This window comes from Phocoena sinus, chromosome 9 (assembly GCF_008692025.1).
Source record: "Phocoena sinus isolate mPhoSin1 chromosome 9, mPhoSin1.pri, whole genome shotgun sequence".
Lineage (NCBI taxonomy): Eukaryota > Metazoa > Chordata > Mammalia > Artiodactyla > Phocoenidae > Phocoena > Phocoena sinus.
Window position 1 is genome coordinate 6,235,068 of NC_045771.1, and position 22,124 is coordinate 6,257,191.

At 48.8% G+C, this 22,124-nt stretch overlaps 1 long non-coding RNA gene across 1 annotated transcript; it reads left to right on the forward strand.

Annotated features, from left to right (window-relative positions):
- Positions 1 to 2,369: 2,369 nt before the first annotated feature.
- LOC116759875 lies at positions 2,370 to 22,109 on the forward strand. Its single transcript, XR_004351559.1, has 6 exons — positions 2,370 to 3,070; positions 16,683 to 16,829; positions 20,084 to 20,287; positions 20,477 to 20,563; positions 21,200 to 21,357; positions 21,958 to 22,109. It is a non-coding gene; the product is annotated as an uncharacterized LOC116759875 (long non-coding RNA).
- Positions 22,110 to 22,124: the final 15 nt, after the last annotated feature.

The window sequence follows — 22,124 nt, forward strand, 5'->3', positions numbered from 1 at the left end:
CGGTCCCCTGCATCAGCAGGCGGACTCTTCAACCACTGTGCCACCAGGGAAGTCCCTGTCCCATTTATTTAGATCTTTTATTTCATTTAATAGAAGGTAAAAATTTCCTCTGTTGAGAGTGATGTATTTTTTGTCATATTTAAAGATATTTATAGCTTTTGTTGCTATTATGAATGGTACCCTATCTTGTACTATATTCTAGGTGGTTATTGTGGTATAAGAGAATGTGTTATTGACCTTTGTAAGTTGATCTTACATTCATCCAATAACCCTCTTTTCAGTGCTAATACTTTGTTCAGAATTTCTATGTAGATTATCCATATTGATCACAAATAACAACACTTGTAGCTCTTTCCTTCCAGCTCCTACACCTTATTTCTTTTTCTTGTTTTATAACATTGGCCGGGACCTCTGGTTCTTTGTTACATAATAGCAGTGCTAACAGGCATCCTTATCTTGTTACCAATGTTAACAGGAATGTTTCTAAACTTTCTCCATTAGGTATGATGTTTGTTGTGGAGTTTTCACATACAGCCTTTAAAAGTTGAGGTGGTTTCATTCAAATTCTGGTTTTCCGAATTACTCTGTGACTCTGTGCTGGGAAGGGCTGTCCATCCCTGTGCCTCCAGCCCACGTGGTGTAGCCACACGTCAGCCATTGGATCCACATTGCAACTTCGTGATTTAAAGATTTCCAAGTCACATGTCAAACACATATAGGATGTCCCTACTCATGGGAAGCATCCTCCATTGCTGTCCTGTCCTCCATCGCAGCTCGGCCCAGGTGGAGATGATGACAACTTCCTACTACATACAGACATCACCTGGGCACACCTGTGGGGTCCAGTGTCTAGATGGGAGGTGACGTGGAGGGAACACTGTGAATCAGGCTGTCTTGTGTTTGAAACTGCAACCGGCCACTTGCTAGCTATGTGACCGTGGCAAATTATTTAACATTTCTAAGCCTCAGTTTCCTCATTTGTAAAATAGGGAAAATAAGGGTACCTACTTCCCGGGGAAGCTACTTAGTAGGTTGTTAAATAAAATAATCCGCAAAAGCATTCGAGAGAGAGTAGTAACTGTCAGCTATTGGCTTTGTAACCACGAAAGGAAAATCAGTAACGCATTCAAGTATTTTCACAGGACTTTGAATGATATGCAAAGGCTCTTGATAAAACGTTAAGGGAAAGCTGCAGCTTTCACAAACTAAGTCAACATTTGTTTAACAATGTCTTAAAATCTGCATAAGTAAAAGACTGGAGAGAAATGTATCAAAATGAAGCGTTATAGGTGATTTTTTCTCTATGTTTTCACGTTTTTCTCCAATGAGCACACGATTACTCTTATAACCTTTAAAACATGTTTTATGGAAACAAACAACTCAGTGTGACTCAGCTGTGACAAGTTGGCCAAGAAAGCTAGCGCTGTCTTTGGCTGTCTCAGAAGAAATCCAGTGCCCAGAGCTGGAGGTAACGGCCCTGCCACGCTTGGCACTGGCCAGACCCCGTCTAGATTAGGGTTTTGTTTAGCTCTGGGCATAGGTAACCATGGGAATCTTAAATGTCATGGTGGAACAGAAATGTAAGTGTGCGAGGGCCTCAAAGTCTAGAGGAAAACGGGGCTGGAGAAGTAGACAGGGAGTGAAGACAGATTGGGAGAAGCAGAGGGGCTCCCAGCCCGGGGCAGGGAGGGGGGGAGGGGAGGAGGAGAGGGGAGAAGAGAGGAGACAGTGAGAGAGAGAGAGAGGGAAGGGGAGAGGGAGAGAGGGATGGGGGAGGAGGAGGAGCCTCGGTTGGGGGGCGGGCTTCTGCTCGGGGCCATCTGACTTAGGGCCGCCATTGCCTTTCTTGTCCCTGGTGTCCGGCACACTCTCCCGGGCACTGCCCTTTTTCTACCCCAACTGTAAGGTTGAGTGTGGGCGCAGATTCTTACAGATCCTGCCCACTGCCTCATGGTCCATGGATCCCGGCCAATAGATGTCCTTCACACGGAGTTTGTAAACTGTGCCCTGGGGACAAGCATCACCTCCCGTCAGTCTGGGGGCCGTGAGCCCTGCACGTGGAGAGCTCCCTCTTGGGGGATGGACTCCCCGCAGAGGCTCAGGCACAAGGCGTGGACGTTGACCTCTGGCGGCGGGCTGGTCCCGGGTGTGAGGGATCTGTCCTTCTCCAAGGTCTGGTCCTTTAACCCGCCTTTGCCGGAAGCGCCACCCAGATGGCTTTTCAAAGCCTGTCTCTTTTTCCTCAGCCGGATTCAGGCTGGGTTTTTATCACTTGCCAACCAAAAGAGTCCTGAGTAGTTCAGAATGACAGATATGAGTGGTTGTGAGGAAGCTGAAGTGAGAGGCTCTGTCTGTCTGTGTGTCTGTCTGTCTCTTTGTGGTTTTCTCTCTCTCTCTGTCTCTCTCTGTCTCCTCTGTCCCTGTCTCTCTGTCTCTCATTTTCTCAGCCTCAGTGTCTCACTTTGGCTCGTCTTTCCAAGCCCTCTTCTCCCAACCTGGCCCCCACTGTCTGGAATGAGTTTCTCCCCCAGGCTCCCGTCCCACTTCTCAGCTCTCCCTGGCACCCCTGCCTGTCCACCTCCCCACCGCCCTCCCCAGCTGGGCTTTCTCACAACCAGGGGTCCAGTTCTGTGTGTGCTCCTGGCCCTACGTCCTCTTCCCCATTCGTCACAGCAGGCCCCCCTCCTCCCTGCCCTCCCCCACACCCTGGGGTCCCGCTCGGTGGTGGTTGGGGGGTGCTGGCCCATCTCCACAGTCAGGCTGGAAGCCCCGCAGAAGCTGCTCCCCTTCCATCCTTCTCTACCTCCCATCGCCATGCCCGGTGCTTAACTTCCTGGAGTGTTCTGGAATCTGCTTCCTTCTAACCCTCCCGCCCCCGCCTGATTGGCGTCTTATGTCTCTTGCATGAATACTTTGAGTGGTAAATCGTCTCTCTGCCTCTACGTTTGCTCCTCTCGACCCACCCTCCTGGCTGTCATCTTGTACAATCACAGATCCATCGTCTTGCCCTGCGGATAGCACGGCGAGGGGCCCATCAGCCCCAAGGAAATCTCAAGGGCCCTCGGAAACGGTAGGTTGGCAACTCCGCCTTCTTCTCCCGCTCCAGCCACAGAGGAATTTGCAGTTCCCAGCGCAGAGCACCACGATTCCCTTCTCTGGGCCTCGGCTCAAGCCGCCACCCTGCCTGAGCCTTCCCTCCCTGCCTGAGCCACTCTGTGCCTCTGTTAGACCCCCTGTCTCTGCCAGACCCTCTCCACCCCTGCTGCACCCCGGCCCCCCGGGAGGGGGTTCTCTGCAGCCCCACCAAGACTTCCAGTTATTTCCTCAGGGATTGGTGTTTCCTACTAAGCTCGGGTGCATCCGGGCTGGCAGCCTCTGCACCCCGTCTCTGGAGGTGTGGTTCCAGGAACGTTAAGAAGATGATGTCTAAGGGTAACGAGATGGAGATGGTGTTTGTGTAGGGGGAAGCAGGGTGTCCAGGATGGCTTCCCGGTTCTTGGCTTTAGGTGGGGGACTTGAGGATGGAGTCCTGGAGTTGGGAGCACGGGAGGAAGAGCAGGTGGACGGGGACTGGGGGTAGGGAAGGTGGTGAGCTGGCTTGGATTCTTGTAGGACATTTAGGTAAACATGCAGATCCTGGAGTTTAGGAGAAGAATCTGGACATGGGACACACATTTGTGAATCATATCCATAAAGAGGTTGGAAAGTATGCTGCGTTGGCATAAAGGAATTTTCAGCGTCTTATGTTAATATGTGGCCGAGGTTGCTAGTTGCTTTCAGCTCTCCATTCTCCCATTCTTTTTTCCAAACTGAACCCTGAAATTATTGGGGGGTAGTGATGTTCAGGTAAAAGATTCCAGTCTCCAGCCTCCCTATCTGGCCAATGAATTGTAAGTAGAACTACACGATGTCTCTGAATTCTGGGAAAGCTCCTTAGAGCATGGAGCCATGCATTACTCTCCCCTCCTCTATCCTACAGCATAGTACTCAGATGTGATGGCTGGAGCTCTAGCAGTCACTTTGGAGTAGGAGGCTGAGGGCCATATCCTAGGGGTCTGTGTTGGAGAGGAAGGAGGCTGCCTCCTGGACACGCACCTTCGTGGAGCTCCTATACCAGCCCAGGGTGCTTTCACATAGAAACAAATATAGCTTCTTTCTCGCCAAAGCCACTGTTTTATTTTTCTGTTAAATGTGGCTGAACTTAGGTAGTCCAAATGAGCACATTATTGGTCAAGCTCTAGCCTTGTACCTGTGGGCATTTCCAGTCTCGGTGAGGTTGGCAGTGAACACCGGGCTGCCTGTGGGAGCTGACAGCTAAGGTGTGCTCTGCCACCTGGTGGACACACGGCAGACAGCACGCCTTTCAAAGAAGCACGGCGTTAAGCTGCTTAAGCCGGGATGCTTTTCTGGGCTGTCTGGCTTTTCCCAATGGTCTGCACCCCAGCTTGCTAAATTGACCTCAACCCCAAGTCGTCTTTTAGCCAGCAACAAAATGAGTGTTCCAGGGTCCTGAACGTCAGTGGACCTCTGAGAACTCCAGGAATTCCCAGCCGCACTGAGTTTTTTGGCCCGGGTGTGTTCTCAGAACTAATGAGGCTGTTTCTAGCTACCCCGCTGGGTCCTCCCGCCCCTAAGCCGAGAACTTCTGTACTAAATAAAGGATTCCATGTGACCTCTCCTCCTGCAGACTCTGGTCTCAGAGCAATAGTTAAAGGAGGAGAAGCGGGAGGGAGATGACTCACTGCCTCTCCGAGCGGGAAATGAACACCAAGGGAGCCTAACCTGCCAGCCGCAGCGAACAAATGGATTTGTAGCCGTTGTAGCCACAGGCAAAGTGGGCTGGAGTGGGCAAGCTGCTGGCTGCTTCCTTCTGCTGACCGCTGGTACAAGCCTCAATGGCCAACCATGTCCCAAGTAGAGTTCAAATTGCAAAAACGAGTCTTGGCGGTTTAGAAATTCCAGAGATTTGGTGGAAAGACCCCTGGTACCCGGACACATGGGTTTACACCCAGTCTGGTCACGGACGGTGTGTAACCCGGGGCCCAGTTTCTCTCTCTGGCCTCACTTGGAACAGGAAGTGCCTGGGACACCACTGTGTTGCCGCCTAGGCCTCTGTAATAAGTGTGGCCCTGTGTCATTAAAGCAAGACAGCGTAGGCTTTGGGGAGAAGCAGATACCAAGAGCAGGAAGATGGCTTCTCCAGCTTTAATTGGGAGCAGGAATGAGACGCCTGCTATGCGGGGAGGACAATGTCACCTAGGAAGTGGTGGACTTCAGCAGACTGATGTAGGTCCTTGGTTTTTCCCGGGGGGCGGGGGCAGGAGACCTGTAAGGCCGGGGTTGGGGAATGCGGTGGCAGGAGGAGAGCCAGAGGGCAGACAGAGCAGCCCCAGGGTCAAGGGCAGTGGGGCAGTGAGTATGGAGGAGATAGAGCTGGAAGAGGGAATGAGGTCTATGGGGCAGGAAGAGGGGGACGAAGGGCACCCCCAGTCCAGAAGCTGTGACCCTCAGGCTGGAAGGAAGGAATGAGTGTCAAGCCGAGGAAACTGAGTCTCAGAGGTGTGTGAGTTGCACCGCATGGCGCTTATTGGCAGAGCTGGGCTGGCCCAGGCTCTCTACCTCTGGGGAGGACGCTCTAGCCTGAGGGGCCCTGGGGTTAGAGTCCTGCTTCCCTGGAATCAGAACCCAGACGACCGGGAAGGCTCTGCTTTGTAATTCTTTGTCCTTTTTATACTTGAAATGAGAAAAATGAGAACAATCTTAAAGAAACCCTACACCTGTTGACTCTGCTCTGAGACAGGGGTTCCTCCGTGTGGGCCAGGAGGTCCCCCCCCACCCCCTCCCCTGCCCCTCCTTCCCAGAGAAGCTCTCCCTCCCTGCCCTGGGGTTGCCTTAATCTGTGCCCCATTCTTGGAAGGCCTCTCAAAGCAACAGGTTCCTGTTTCCCTAAATCTTCTGGCTTCATCCTCTGTCGTTCTGTAAAGCAATCTAGTCCTCTCTCCCTTTTTCCTATTTGCATCTCCACCTGGTAGAGGAGGGGCCACAGACAAAATGACAATCTGCTTTATGTGGGAGGGGGAGCGGAGGGAGGGGGAACCTGTTGTTCTCTCCTCTTCTCTTTACGGTCCAGGAAGTTTCCTGGTGGGGCGGTGTCTCTTTCCATTCAGAGCTTCTCCTTCTTCCCGTGCTTCTCCTTCTGTTGCTGCCCCGCCAGCAGCTTTGCCGAGACTGTCATGGGGGAGCCCCACAGCAATGCTTCCAGCAGAGCTGGGGGAAATGCATAGGACCAATCCCCCCATCCCCGGGTCCAAGCCTTCGGCAGGTACGGATCCGATGGTGGAAGGTGTATATAACACGGTCTCCCTCTTCGGTACATCTTCCCCCTCAACCAAACACACGTAGAGACGTGCCAGGCAGCCCCTATATTCTGGGGTCTGAGTCGCCAGAGGACCGTGGGCCAATCTGGCCACATGGGAGGCAAATCACAGGACACACCCACGGCCCAGGCTGCAGTCCGCCTAACCCACAAAGATGCGGCCAGGGTCCTCCTCCTGGACATTAGTTTCATAGATGTGACTTGGGTCAGACCACCCTGACAGCCCTGTTTGAGCACTGCTGGTCCCTGTTTCCTGGGGGCCACATGACATGAGCCAACTTACTGAACAGTCTGAGCCAGAAGGGGCGAGAAGTGGAAATGGAGGCTTCCGGGGCTTCCCTGTGGCGCAGTGGTTGAGAGTCCGCCTGCCGATGCAGGGGACACGGGTTCGTGCCCCTGTCCGGGAAGATCCCACATGCCACGGAGCGGCTGGGCCCGTGAGCCACGGCCGATGAGCCTGCGCGTCCGGAGCCTGCTGCTCCACAACGGGAGAGGCCACAGCAGTGAGAGGCCCGCGTACCACAAAAAAAAAAAAAGTGCACATGCCACCGTAACTAAGAGGCCCAAATGCCTCAAGGAGGATCCCACATGCAGCAACTAAGACCTGGTGCAACCAAAATAAATAAAAAAAAAAAAAAAAAAAAAAAAGAAATGGAGGCTTCCACCTGCTGCCTTTCCACCTGCCGTGCAGGTCCTGGGACACTTCCTCTCCCTCCCTCCTCTGTCTGTCTCTCTGGGGACAGGCCCTGCGGCTGTGTCTTCCACGCTGCAGGTTCCACCAGCGGGAGGCCCTGCTGGGAGACTGGGGTGGGTCATCCCCATCCCTCTCCATCTGTGGATAGACGCCCACAGGGTCCAGCTTTCCAGGGGTGAACTGTCCCCTGGGTTCTGGGAACCCCTCTTCCTCCCTCTGTCCCCCACTCCGGGCTGGACGTGTCTCCTGTAACTGCTGTCTCTGGAATGCCGCCCTGGCTTGTTTCGTAGCACCTCTGTCACCCAAGCCACCAGGTTCCCTAACTTCATGGATCTCTGTGCTAAGTGCCCCAGGGCTTCTGTTTCCCCACAGCCGTGTCTGCTGGGCCTTTCATCCTGGCCTTAACCTGGGAGCAGATCCCACCATCGATTTTTTTTTTTTTTTGTGGTATGCGGGCCTCTCACTGCTGTGGCCTCTCCTGTTGTGGAGCACAGGCTCCGGACGCGCAGGCTCAGCGGCCATGCTCAGGGCCCAGCCGTTCCGAGGCACGTGGATCTTCCCGGACCGGGGCACGAAACCCGTGTCCCCTGCATCAGCAGGCGGACTCTCAACCGCTGCTTCACCAGGGGAGCCCGTCACCATTGGTTTTTGATTCATGTTCGGGTATTAAACACCCTGTCAAGTTGATTTGAAACTCTTATCTGACATCCAATTCAAAGTTTTTCTCCCACTTCTGCTGGATCCCAGGTCCATGGGTCCTGGCCTGGGAATGGGCCAGGGTCTGCTTTCCCGCACTGGGGCAGGGCCAGGCAAGGGTGGGATGAGGATTGAGGAAAACTGGCCTGCTGGTGTGGGCCATTCCTGCCATCCCCGGGCTCAGGACAGCAAGCGGCAGGTACGTGACACCCAAAAGGACCAGGTGGAGTGCAGCGAGCTCTATGGGAACCTTCTCCCACCTGCTGGGGGGCGCGAACAGGAGACAGCTGGGAACTCATGTTGGGCCTCTGGGGCCCTGTGACGCCCAAAGGTGTCAAGGCAGTACGTGAAATTTCAGGCCCTCCAATCCATGGGGGTACTCCGTGTTTTCAGCTTTGGGCTTTACAAAAGATTTGTGGATGTGGAAAAAGCCCCATTCTGTAACCAGTTGCCTTTTTCTCATCCTTTCTAATTAGCTTCCCTAAGGGTGAGAACTCAGGCATCGGCTCAGGCTTACGGTCAAGTCTAAATCTCTCCAAATTCTGTTTGGCTATAAATTGTTTCCTGCAGTGACCTGATCGGCCAGTCCGGAGCCTCCTGCTGGGCCATGGACACTCAGCTCGGAGGGCCAGCAGCCAGGTCATTTGGGTTTCACTCTCATGCTGGCACTTCTTCCCTCTTGTTGACATGGATCACAGCCAGGAATTCCAGTGTGGAATCGGAGATCTTTGTGGCTTGGGGCAGAAAATACTCCTAATTCTAGATCCTGTAGGAAAATGTAAGAAGTGAGACCCTAATCTTTCCTTCCTTTTTCTCTCTATGCCCCGTCTCATCCTCTCTTCTTTTTTTTTTGCGGTACGGGGGCCTGTCACTGTTGCAGCCTCTCCCGTTGTGGAGCACAGGCTCCGGACGCGCAGGCTCAGCGGCCACGGCTCACGGGCCCAGCCGCTCCGCGGCACGTGGGATCTTCCCGGACCGGGGCACGAACCCGCGTCCCCTGCATCGGCAGGCGGACTCTCAACCACTGCGCCACCAGGGAAGCCCCCTCTCTTCTGTTTTTAAAAATATAACAGCTTTATTAAAATATAACGCACATACATACAATCTGCCCATTTAAATTGGTTTTTAATATTTTCACAGAGTTGTGTGACATTACCACATTGAATTTTAGAACATTTTTTAGCATCTCCAGAAAGAAACCGTACACCCATTAGCAATCACTCCAAATTTCTCCCAACACTCTCCAGCCCTAGGCAATCATTAATCTACAGAAGTAGCAAGATGGCTGCAGCATTTGACCATTTCCACAGCAATGTATGACGGTTCCCATTTCTCTACATGCTCGCTCACATGCGTTATTGTCTGTCTTGTTGATTTAGCACCCTAGTGAACGTGAAATCGTATCTCTTGTGGTTTTGATTTGCATTTCTCTAATGACCTTTTAATATGCTCATTGGCCATCTGACATCTTCTTAGGCGAAATGTCTATTCAATGCTTTGCCCAGTTTTACTTATTTGTCTTTTTGTATTGATAAAGTGTGTGTGTGTGTGTGTGTGTGTGTGGGCGTGCACACGCGTACACATATAGAGTCTGGACACCAGACCCTTGTCAGGTATATGATTTGTAAATATTTGCTCCCATTCTGTCGGTTGTCCTCTTATTTTCTTTCTTTCTTTTTTTTTTTAAAAATAAATTAATTTATTTATTTTTGGCCGCATTGGGTCTTCGTTGCTGCGCGCGGCTTTCTCTAGTTGCGGCGAGCCGGGGCTACTCTTCATCGCGGTGCGCGGGCTTCTCATTGTGGTGGCTTCTCTTGTTGCGGAGCATGGGCTCTAGGGGCGCGGGCTTCAGTAGTTGTGGCACGCAGCTCAGTAGTTGTGGCTTGTGGGCTCTAGAGCGCAGGCTCAGTAGCTGTGGCACACGGGCTTAGTTGCTCCGTGGCATGTGAGATCTTCCGGGACCGCGGCTTTGAACCCGTGTCCTCTGCATTGGCAGGCGGATTCTTAACCACTGCACCACCAGGGAAGTCCCGTGTCCTCTTAATTTCTTGATAAAGTCCTTTGAAGAACAAACGTTTTTAAACGGTGATGAAGTCAAATGTATATAGTTTTTCTTTAGACCATTAAGACAGTTTAAGACAAACTTGCACTGATACTGGACACTGCCCCTGCCCCCGCCCCCAGGCTTCTTGCTGTTGCTGGTTTGTTGCTTTGGTGACTTTGCTGGGCTATTTTTTGTGGAGTGTGTTTACCCATAGTGTGAAGCCTCTAACGTGCTCCCCAGAGGGTGCAGACTCAGCCTGTGCACAAGCACCCTGGGACGAGAGTAGCTTGATTTTCTCTTCCCCTGACCTCTCTCTTAAACCTTCTGTCTCTGTTGGCATCACACTCAGATGTTAGGCTCCACTGACTACTGGCTGACGGCTCTATTGTTTTCAACCATGCCTGGGGTATGCAGTGCCTCACCGTCTGATCCAGTTTAAATTTGGGCCTCTTTATGGGAGTGTTTGTTTTTTTTTTTGCATCTTTATTGGAGTATAATTGCTTTACAATGGTGTGTTAGGTTCTGCTTTATAACAAAGTGAATCAGCTATACGTATACATATATCCCCATATCTCCTCCCTCTTGCATCTCCCTCCCTCCCACCCCTCTAGGTGGTCACAAAGCACTGAGCTGATCTCCCTGTGCTATGCGGCTACTTCCCACTAGCTATCTATTTTACGTTTGGTAGTGTATAATGTCCATGCCACTCTCTCACTTTGTCACAGCTTACCCTTCCCCTCCCCATATCCTCAAGTCCATTCTCTAGTAGGTCTGTGTCTTTATTCCCGTCTTACCCCTAGGTTCTTCATGACCTTTTCTTTTCTTAGATTCCATATATATGTGTTAGCATACGGTATTTGTTTTTCTCTTTCTGACTTACTTCACTCTGTATGACAGACACCTCACTACAAATGACTCAATTTCGTTTCTTTTTATGGCTGAGTAATATTCCATTGTATATATGTGCCACATCTTCTTTATCCATTCATCTGTTGATGGACACTTAGGTTGATTCCATGTCCTGGCTACTGTAAATAGAGCTGCAATGAACATTTTGTTACATGACTCTTTTTGGAATTATGGTTTTCTCAGGGTATATGCCAGTAGTGGGATTGCTGGGTCATATGGTAGTTCTATTTGTAGTTTTTTTAAGGAACCTCCATACTGTTCTCCATAGTGGCTGTACCAATTCACATTCTCACCAGCAGTGCAAGAGTGTTCCCTTTTCTCCACACCCTCTCCAGCATTTATTGTTTCTAGATTTTTTGATGATGGCCATTCTGACTGGTGTGAGATGATATCTCACTGTAGTTTTGATTTGCATTTCTCTAATGATTAATGATGTTGAGCATTCTTTCATGTGTTTGTTGGCAGTCTGTATATCTTCTTTGGAGAAATGTCTATTTAGGTCTTCTGCCCATTTTTGGATGGGTTGTTTGTTTCTTTTGTTATTGAGCTGCATGGGCTGCTTGTAAATTTTGGAGATTAATCCTTTGTCCGTGCTTCATTTGCAAATATTTTCTCTCATTCTGAGGGTTGTCTTTTGGTCTTGTTTATGGTTTCCTTTGCTATGCAAAGCTTTGAAGTTTCATTAGGTCCCATTTTGTTTATTTTTGTTTTTTATTTCCATTTCTCTAGGAGGTGGGTCAAAAAGGATCTTGCTGTGATTTATGTCATAGAGTGTTCTGCCTATGTTTTCCTCTAAGAGTCTGATAGTTTCTGGCCTTACATTTAGGTCTTTAATCCATTTGAGTTATTTTTTGTGTACGGTGTTAGGGAGTGTTCTAATCTCATACTTGGGAGTGGTTTTTTGAGGCAGCCTTTGAGGTTTGTTCTGACTTCTGGAGGAGTCTTCGCTGTCTCTCTCTCTCTCTTTTTTTTCTCTGACAAACTAGCTGACCTGCCGTTTTAGCTCATTGCTCTTATGGAGCTACCAGTGTTTCTCGTCACTGTTTACCACCAAAATCTCCATTGTTTTCAAGAGCACCTTTATGCTAGACCTTCCCCAACATTTTGTTCTAAATAAAGTCAGCTTGCCTTTCTTTCTTTCTTTCTTTCTTTTCTTTCTTTCTTCTCTCCTTTCTTTTTCTTTCTTTCTCTTTCTTTCTTCCTCTCTGTCCTTCTTTCTTTCTTTCCCTCCTTCCCTCCCTCCCTCCCCCCTCCCTTTCTTCCTTCCTTCCTTTCTCTCTCTCTCTCTTTCTTTCCATATCTTCCTTCCTCCCTCCCTCCTCCTCCCCTTTCTTACTTCCTTTCTTTCTCTCTCTTTCTTTCTTTTCTTTTCTTTCTTTCTTTCTTCTCTCCTTCTCTCTTTTTCTTTCTTCCTCTCTCTCCTTCTTTCTTTCTTTCCCTCCCTTCCATCCTCCCTCCCCCCTCCCTTTCTCTCTTTCTTTCTTTCTTTCACATCATAGCTCTCTATTCTTATGGCCTTCCTTTCCATGGCACAATTTGAACCACTGCTTCAGAGCTGGGGGCAGAGACAGTGGCTTCCTTCTCTGAGTGACGCTCCTGCTTTACAAGGTGGGGCTTTGGGTGGAAGCAATAGCTCTGGTCTTCTCAGCTTGCTGCTCCCAGCATGAAATCTCTGACCTACAAGCAAACTGAGGCAAGAGGAACTGAGGTCCCAGAGACTTTAAACGCTTGAAAAATACAATTAAATATATTTTTTTACCAGTTATGAGTGTTTTGCTCTGGAGGAGGTTTGCAGAGCTTCTCACACCATCATTTTGAAGCGGATCTCTTCTTTTTCTTCCTTCCTTCCCTCCCTCCCTCCTTTCTTTCTGTGAGTTTTGTTTGTTAACTTATGAGTTAATCATAGAGTATTCCAGGTGTTAGAGATAATGTTCAGATGTGGGATGCTATTAATAAGTATAACAGCTAATGTTGAAGACACTCCTCTTAATTCAAGGAAACTATGATCAGAAGTTAAAAAAGTTTTTGTTTGTTTTTGCTTTTTTTTTAAGCACAGTGAACAGCTTCCTCAGGAAGATTGAAGGTTAAAAGTAAAAAGTTTCAAAGCAAATACATTTCCTGGCTCCTCTTTACAAGAAGTTATTTTCTACTGAACTGTAACCCTTTGTGTTTAAGAAGATTAGATTTTTCCCCTAATGCTGAAAGATTTGTTACCTTCCTTTCCTTTTACAGACATTCATCATCTTTTGCCTTTTAGTAGTTTCAAAGCTTTGAAACAATGTTAGATAACCTCAAAAATTAAAAAACAATGGCTAGGATAAAAACTGTTGATGTTTTAAATATTGGATCAGTTGTTATAAAAGTGCTCTGTCCAAATCCTATAACAAACTTGTCTTAATGGTGTTAAGATGAAAGGTTTAAGATTTACCTCCTTAAACCTTGAAACTTATTTGGCTAATTGGAATAATGGTTTAAACTACAATTATGAACTTTATTTTTTTCTTCCAGTTTTATTGAGATATAACTGACATAAGTACTGTGTAAGTTTAAAGCATGATTCATGGTAAGTTTTAGTGAACATCTATCGTCTCATATAGATACAAAATTAAAGAAATTAAAATTTTTTTCTTGTGATGAGAACTTAGAATTTTCCTCCTAGCAAATTTCATGTATATATAGAGCAGTGTTAATTATATTTTTATCATGTTGTACATTACATCACTAGTACTTATTGATCTTATAAGTTTGTACCTTGTGACTGCCTTCACACAAACTCCCTTTTTCTCATCCCCTGCCCCTGGTAACCACAAATCTGATCTGTTTTTCTGTTTGTCGTTGTCTTTTTTTTTTTTTTTTTGCTGTACGCGGGCCTCTCACTGCTGTGGCCTCTCCCGTTGTGGAGCACAGGCTCCGGACGCGCAGGCTCAGTGGCCATGGCTTACGGGCCCAGCCGCTCCGCGGCATGGGGGATCTTCCCGGACCGAGGCACGAACCCGTGTCCCCTGCATCGGCAGGCGGACTCCCAACCACTGCGCACCAGGGAAGCCCCGTTTGTCGGTTTTTTGAAGTATAATTGACCTACAACATTATGTTAGTGTCTGTTACATAACAGCAATTTGATACTTCTAAACATTTCAAACCAATCACCACCATAAATCACCACTACAAAGATATCACATAGTTATTAACTATTCCCATAGGGTGCATTTCTTACCCATGACTCATTTATTTTGCAAATGGAAGTTTTGTATCTCTTAATCTCCCTCACTCCTTTCTTTCTTCTGCCTGCTGCCCTCCCCTCTGGCAAACACCTGTTTGTCCTCTGTACCTATAACTCTGTTTTGTTATGTTTGTGCATTTGTTTTTTAGATTCCACATATACATAAAACCATACAGTTAAAAAAAAAAAAAAAGATTTACCTCCTTACTGCTGGAAAATAAAAGGTATTCAGACAGTTTTCTGGAATATTAAGCGCAATGTGAAACTTTGTTTGCTTAATTCACATTCCTTGGGCACCAGGGAACCCGGAATGAACCTGCCCCACTGGAGTCCTGGGGTTAGGGGTAGGCAAGCAGGAGCAAAGGGAAGCGAGCTCACACGAATTGTTAATTGGGGGTGGCCCCAATCTCTTTAGGGGAGACTACAGCAGATAGTGGAGGGCTGTTCCGTGAGTCTCCTCTCACCCCAAACTGTCTCAGATTTTCCCACCAGCTGGATGCAGGTGTGGAAGGGAGGAGAGAAAGATGACAGGTGTGCTGGTCTGCTGTCCACCCCCTCCCGCCCCAGTTTCCATAGATGATCAGGTAGAACAGGAATGGGCAGCGTTGGCCCATCTCCCAGGTGGAAATGGCACTAGCCCTTCATTCCGAGGCATGGGGGGAGGGAAGGGAGAACCAACCACGCCCATGGGCTTATTTCTTCCCATGTCTCCTTGAAAACAGAAAAGAAGGTTGGGGAAGGTGGAGGTCCAGGAGGAAGCAGGCTTCTCCTCTAGCTTGCATTCTCTACGTTTACTTGTCCCTTGTTAACCTACTCAGTTTGATGGCCAAGTCTGGTCGGCCAGGAGCCTTGCTGCACACCTTGGATGGCTGCCAAAGGGTGGAGCCTGTCACTTCTTAAAGCCACTGCTGTGATCCCTGCCTGCCCCTGGTTATCCTCCCTGGACCGGGAGGTGGATAATGCGCACGTGGTACAAAGGTTCCAGAATTAGTTCACGGCCAGCCCAAATTGCCCCCCTCTATTATGCCAGTTATGTAGAGACAGCCCTGCGTGCCGAAAGTACGTTCTCCATTCGTGCTTTTGCGGGTTGGAGATGTTCTGTTACTTCAGCTACAGACAAGGTGAGACTAATCTACAGAATTAAAATAACCCACTAATGCAACAACCCGGGGCTTCTTTCCTTGATAATAAGAGGCCTGTCGTGGTTTTCGGCGGTGCTCTTTCTGGCAAACGTGTTGCTTGCTCTCCCGACTCAGAATGGAGCCAGTAGGCGGCCTGAGACAACCCAGGAGGCTTGGGAACAGAAGCTGAAGGAGAAACGGGCCCCGAGGAGGGGGCAGGAAGGAGTAAGGGAAGTGAATAATATGCAATAAGACGTGAATGCTGGGCTTTGGAGAAGACACTCCCTGCAGGAAGGCAGGCGTCTGGCCACTCTGTAGCCTGCCATCACTCCCAGTCCTGCCCAGGTGCACCTGTCTGGGACGCTGAATTTGGACCCAGTGGTGCGTACAGCAGGGCTGCGGAGGAGCCTCGGGTCTGGAGGGGATCTCGGGCTCGGGGCGGCGTCGTGGCGGGGGTGGGAGGGTGTGGGTGGGCGCAGAAGCGCAGCGGCGCCACCTAGCGCCCAGCCGGCGGCGGCGCCGCGAAAGCTCAGCTCTTTCTCCCCAAAGGAGCAAAGATGCGGAGGCCAGAAGGAACCGGTCTTCAGCGCCTGGGAAGCCTTGGCGAAAGGAGGGCATGAAGATGGCGAGGAAAAGAAGCGTAGGGACAGCCTGAGCCCCCTTTATTTTTAAATTTGACATATACCCCTTGATTTCGTATGTATTCATATAAAATATGGTGATGCGGCGCCACAGATTTCAGAATAATGCTTTTCTCTCTTTCCTTGGTCGGGTCTTCCTTATTTTTAGTAAAATAGTAATTGCTGAATTATGTAGATGCAGTGTTTTGTTCTTATGATCCAGTTCTTGCGTGTAGGAAGTTGAGACTGGTGAAATATCCCCATCACATATTTGCTCATGCCATATCCTTTTATTATTTTATTTAAATTTCATCAGTTTTATTGAGATATAATTGACATATAACATTGTATGAGTTTTAGCTGTACCACATAATTATTTGATACATGTACGTACTGCAAAATGTCACCACAACAAGCCCAGTTAACTTCCATCACCTCACATAGTTACATTTGTTTTTCTTGTGATGAGAGCTTTTAAGAATTACCCTCGGGGCTTCCCTGGTGGCGCAGTGGTTGAGAATCTGCCTGCCAATGCAGGGGACATGGGTTCGAGCCCTGGTCTGGGAAGATCCCACATGCCACGGAACAACTAGGCCCGTGAGCCACAACTACTGAGCCTGCACGTCTGGAGCCTGTGCTCCGCAACAGGAGAGGCCGCGACAGTGAGAGGCAAGCGCACCGCGGCCCCCGCTCGCCGCAACTAGAGAAAGTCCTCGCACAGAAACGAAGACCCAACACAGCCAAAAATAAATAAATAAATAAATAAATAAAAAATTACCGTCCTAGCAAACTTTCAAGTAGAGTGTAGAGGTTTATATCAATATATAAGTTTGAACTTATTAAATGTATTATTCAGATAATCCATATCTCTGCTTAGTTTTCATCTGCTTGACCTGTCAGTTTCTGAGTTATGTACTAAGTATGTTTTCTTCCTGCACTTGAGATAATCTTGTTAGGTGCACACATGTTGTATCTCCTTCATCTCTTGTTTCTTTTATCAAGGTGTATCATCCTCTTTCAAGCATACACGGAAGTAGAGAAAAGAATAAAACAAACCCTCCTGAATCCAGGTTCAACAACGCGTGGTTAATCTCATTTCATTTATACCCCACGGACTCTTCCACAGCCCTTCTACCTGATTATTTTGAAGTAAGTGACAGACATCATATCATTTTATTAGTAAATACGTTAGCACCTATCTAATAAAGATAAGGAATTCTTATTAAAACATAACCACAATACCAATCATCACTCCTAAAAAATTTATAATAATTTCTTAGTAGCGTTAAATATCCAATGAGTGTTCAAATTTCCCAATTGTCTCATGAATATTTTTGATTCTCTTTGCTCAGATTAGGATCCTAATAAGATTCATACATTATGATTAGTTGATATGCATCCAGTGTCTTTTTTAAAAAAAATGTTTTTTTTGGCCTCTCTGCAAGGCTTGTGGAATCTTAGTTCCCCACCAGGGATTGAACCCAGGTCCACGGCAGTGAAAGCGCTGAGTCCTAACCACTGGACCACCAGGGGATTCCCTCCAGTATCCTTTTTATATACAGGTATGACATATCTCTTTGTCCCTTTTGATATTTCCCGGTCTTGAGTTTTATTTTGTCATATATTAGAATTTCTAGTTTTGGATAATTAAACATTTTTCAAGATTACAAAAATTATATACGAATAAATGCTCCTCTCATTGAGATGTGAGGTCTGTGTTTTCTTCCCTTCAATTTGGGTGAGTTGGTGACTTCACCGACCAGTAGAGTATGGCAGAAGTGAAGTCATGTGACGTCTGAAGCTCGGTCATAAGAAGCATGCAGTTTCCTTCTTGTTTGCTAGAACACCCACTCTTGAAGCCCTGTCTCCACCTAAGAAGTTTGGTTACTCTGAGACCACCATGCTGTGAGGAAGCCCAAGCCACATGGAGAGGCCACGCATAAGTGCTCTGTCTATAGTCCCTCCCGAGCATAGCCTTCGAGTCATCCCAGCCCAGGTGCCAGACACATAAGGGAAGAAGACTCCAGATGTTCCTCCTAGTCTTCTGAGATACTCTCAGCTTTTGAGCCCTCCCTGCTGAGGCCCCAGACATCATGGAGCAGAGACAAGACATCCCTGGTGTGTCCTGTCTGAATGCCTGTTCCACAGAGTTTGGGAGCATAATAAAATATTTGTTATTTTATGCCACTAAATTGGGGCAGTTTGTTACGTGGCAGTGGGTAACTGTAACACGGAATCAATTCTCAGGCATTGATGGGGATACCGTGACTTTTGCAAACCAATCCTTGAATGCTCTAGCCTGTGGGCTTGGTAGGTGTCTTTTTTTTTTTTTTTTTGGCTGCACCGCACAGCCTGTGGGATCTTAGTTCCCTGAATGGGGGTCGAACCTGTGACCTCAGCGATGAAAGTGCAGAGTCTTAACCACTGGACCACCGGGGAGTTCCCTGGTAGGCATCCTTTTAACTTTCTAGCCAAATCCTTGGATCCAACATCTACACTTGGTATGTTTTCATTTTTATCAGATTTATCCTGGTTTCATCCATTAGAAATTCCAGATTATGGGATGCGGAGCTCAAAGTGGCCCCAGGACAGGGAATCGTGCAATTAAAAAGAGCAGGTCAGTTATCACACAGGTGGTATTATCACAAAAAATCCAAACATCTCCCCCTAACTGAGAGAGCAGAACAAATTTAAGAGGAGCGGTTAACGAGGCCATTAATATACGTGCTCTGAGAACTAGTTTAGAAGCTGGCCAAGAGTTTAAGATTAGACCTTGGAGGATCTACAGTTGAGAAAAGTGTTTAGTGAATCATATCTTTTTAGTTAAAAAAGTTTACTGCCAAGGTAACAGGGTTAGAATTGCATAATTGCTCTGTTTCCATAGGCTTATATTTAGTTAAAATTATATATTTACTGTAACTGGTATATTGAATTAATAAATATTTATTTCCTTTTGGGAGCAGAAGAGCTTTGTGAATTACTTGCTGTATTACTACGTTGCTATATTACAGCCCAGGATGCAGTCTGCCACTTTGGGGATGCAGCTGAGGAAAGCAGTGGGTGTGTGACAGGGAAGAGCCAGTTCTGACTCCACGTTGAATCTGTTTCTTTTACTGTAACCTTTGCTTTTCATTGCTTTTGTTATTATAATCACTGTCTATAGCTGTAAGCATACACAATGACCCGCCACAGGGAACCCTGCCCGTCTGCCTGACTGTTAAACTAAAGGGCCTTTGTTCAGCTCACAGAGAGACATTCTGACCCTGCCCACCTGTGAATGGCTGCAGAGAGAAGACGACGGTTTTTGGGGGACCCTAGCCCACCATCTGCTCGGTCTGACGGCTTTCCGAATAAAGTCGTATTCCTTTGCCTCGACACCTCGTCTCTCGATTTATATATCGGCCTGTCTGTGGCGAGCAGAGAGAGCTTGGACTCAGTACCAGGTGCAGGCAGCCTCATGGGCGTATGACTTTAGTCCAAAAGGCCCCACACTTAGTTTAACTTTCTGTTGTCGCCATCTTGAAATTCTTAATTTTTGAGCCAGGGCCTGCATTTTCACTGGGGGCTCACAAATGATGTTTCAGGTCCTGGTGGCTAATGGTCCACAGCCGGACAAGCTGCCAGCTCGATGGAAGCTGAGGATGTAGGCCTCTGGGGCGCACTCGTGTCCAGAGGGAAGACTTAAGGACGCCTAAAAGTGGAGGGGCATAGCGGCGGAGGGCTTGGTCCACAGGGCAGCCCACGGGTTTAGGCAGAGACCATCAGCACAGTCTTGATGAACAGCTCAGAGCCCCAGGATTTCATGGTTGGCTCTGCTCTTACTGGCATCCTCCAGCTTTAGAGACCTTGTCCTGTTGGTGCCCCCTTCAGGCCCTGTGAGTGCTGGGAAGCTGTCCTCAAGAAGTTCTGGTCCCTGGGCTGGCTGGCTGGGCCATACCATCTAGCTGGACCTGGGTTTCTTGGAGCCACCTGTATTTTCAGAGGATCAGTCAGACTGGTCATGAGGAGTCTGGAGCCGTGCCTCTTCTGGGGCCCACCCTCTTGGGTCTGGGGCTAGGGCTCGGGTGGGGACACCTGCTGCTCCCCCTTCTCCCACCTGGGGAGGGCCTGACAACGAGGCCAGTGGCCCCAGCGTGTACGTGGTGCTCAGGAAGAATTCATCTGCCCAGGGATGTCGTGTACTTGAGAACGTCAGGGTCGCACAATGAACTGCTGGTGAAAGTGTTCACAAAGGTCACGCTAGGATGACATTTTTGGGGGCCATTTGCAGCTCTAGGGTGGGACCAGACTTCCAGTCTTTATAAAACAAGAAGATGTCTGTTGGAGAGAAGCCCACGTCTCATGACATCACGTGACAGTGCCCCACAGGCTGCACTTACTGACTCTCTGGGCTGTCTCCCCAGCATGACCATGGATGGATGTCGTGAGGGTGGGGTCTGAGCCTTCCTCTTCTCTGCATCCCTGGCCAGTCACATTCTGGGGGCTGCATCATTCTTTCAGCACGGAGGAGCAATGAGAGAAATGCTGACGAGGGAGGAGAAGGGAAGAGGTTGAAAAGTGGCTGCCTGCAAGGACCACCAGGGGTCTGGAGCCTGCACGAGGGGGAGGTGAAGACTCTGGGGTGCTTGGGGCTGCCTTTTGAAGTGTGACACTCAGGTTTTCTTGCCGTCTCGTTAGGTGGGGAGGCGGTGCTGTAGCCAGGGAACTGGCCCAAATTATTAGGGGCAGGGAACAAGAACAGGGTGGGGGGAAGAGGACACGAGGAGTAGTTGTAATCTGGAGTTTGCATTTCTTAGGCTGTTGGTGACTCAGCCACTCAACAAGCACCACTGGGGGCCACTGAATGCAGAACACCATCAGACCTGCTATGAAGAGACACAGAGGTAAGTGAGGGATGGGTTTTGGTCTTCAAGCTGCCCCCAGTGTGGGTGGGGATGCAACAGTCCCATACACACAACAAAACGCATATGAAGGAGCCCCTTGTCCTCTGGTTTCTAACCTGCTCTCATCTGGGTCCCCTTAAACCAATTACGATCTTTTGTCTTGGGGGAAAGGTTGGAATCTGTATAATTAACATCCAGTCAAAAAGCCAGGACTCGGCTCCCTCCCCCTGTGTGCCCTGGTTCCCAGTCGGCAGATCCTGGTCCTGGGCTTGCTTGGGTGACTGAGCTCCGTGCGGAGACGGGGACACATAGGTGGTGGTGAGGGGGCAGTGGAAGATTCGCTTGTTCTGCTTCCTTCCAGCCACAGTCGTCCGGGTGGAAATCCACACCTGTTGTATTGGTTCCTATCGCTGCCATAAATAAGCTGCCATAAGCTTAGTGGCTTCAAGCAACACGTTTATTCTCTTACCGTCTAGAGTCTGCAGGGCTGTGTTGCTAATAAAGGCTCTCGGGGAAAATCCATGTCCTTGCCTTTTCCACCGACACCCCTGGCTTGTTGCGCCTTCCCCGACTTCAGAGCCAGCAGTGTGGCAGCTTCCCTCCTCTCTGACCCCCTGTCTCTCTCTTACCGGGAAGGACCCTCAGAAGGAAAAAACCCACCCCAGAGCCAAGAACAATATAGAAGATTTACGCTGAGAAGTCCTTGTGATGACCTCGAGCCACCTGGAGAATTTCCCATCTCAGGATCCTTACCTTAATCACACCTGCAGAACGCCTTCCTTTCGCCGTGTAAGGTGACATATTCACAGGTCCCAGGGACGTTAGAATGTGGAAATCTTTGTGGGGGGTTGAGTCTGTCTATCCATCCATCCTGGCCAGCTGCTTTATCCCATTAATCAGCAATAAGAGTTCCTTCCTTCCTCCCTCCTTCTCTTTTTCTTTCAAAACTTAGATTTTATTATTTTGAGTAGGTAATATGTTCCCATGATTAAAAAATAAAAACAACATAGCACTGGGGTGGGAGGTGATGGCACCTGGGGACCCACCAACCTGGGACTGTGCTGTGGCCGGGACCCTTGGAGGCTCCCTCGACCTCCAGAGGGAGGGAGGAGACCCCGCCCCTCCCCACCACCCTGCCCGCCCCACTGTGGGTCCCCTCAGGCTCTCTTCACTCAAAAAGAAAAAGCCCACAAAGAAACTCAGCCAAACGGAGCATCTCTTCTCCCTTCCCTGCCTCATCCATCCCGTTTCTCCCTGTGTCTTCAGGTGCTGAGGTTTCAGTGCCTGTGTCCCCGCTAATGTCCAATGTGATGGTGTTAGGAGGTGGGGCCTTTGGGAGGTGCTTAAGTCATGAAGGTGGAGCCCTCACGAATCGATTAATGTTCTTATAACAGAGACCCCGGAAGACCCCTCACCCCTCTGCCATGGGAGGGTGTGCCGAAAAGTCACAGGTCTTTGACCCAGAAGAAGCCCCTCACGTGACCTTGCTGGTACCCTGATCCTGGACTTCCAGCCTCCAGAACTGAGAGCAATAAACATTTGCTGTTTAAAAGCCACCCAG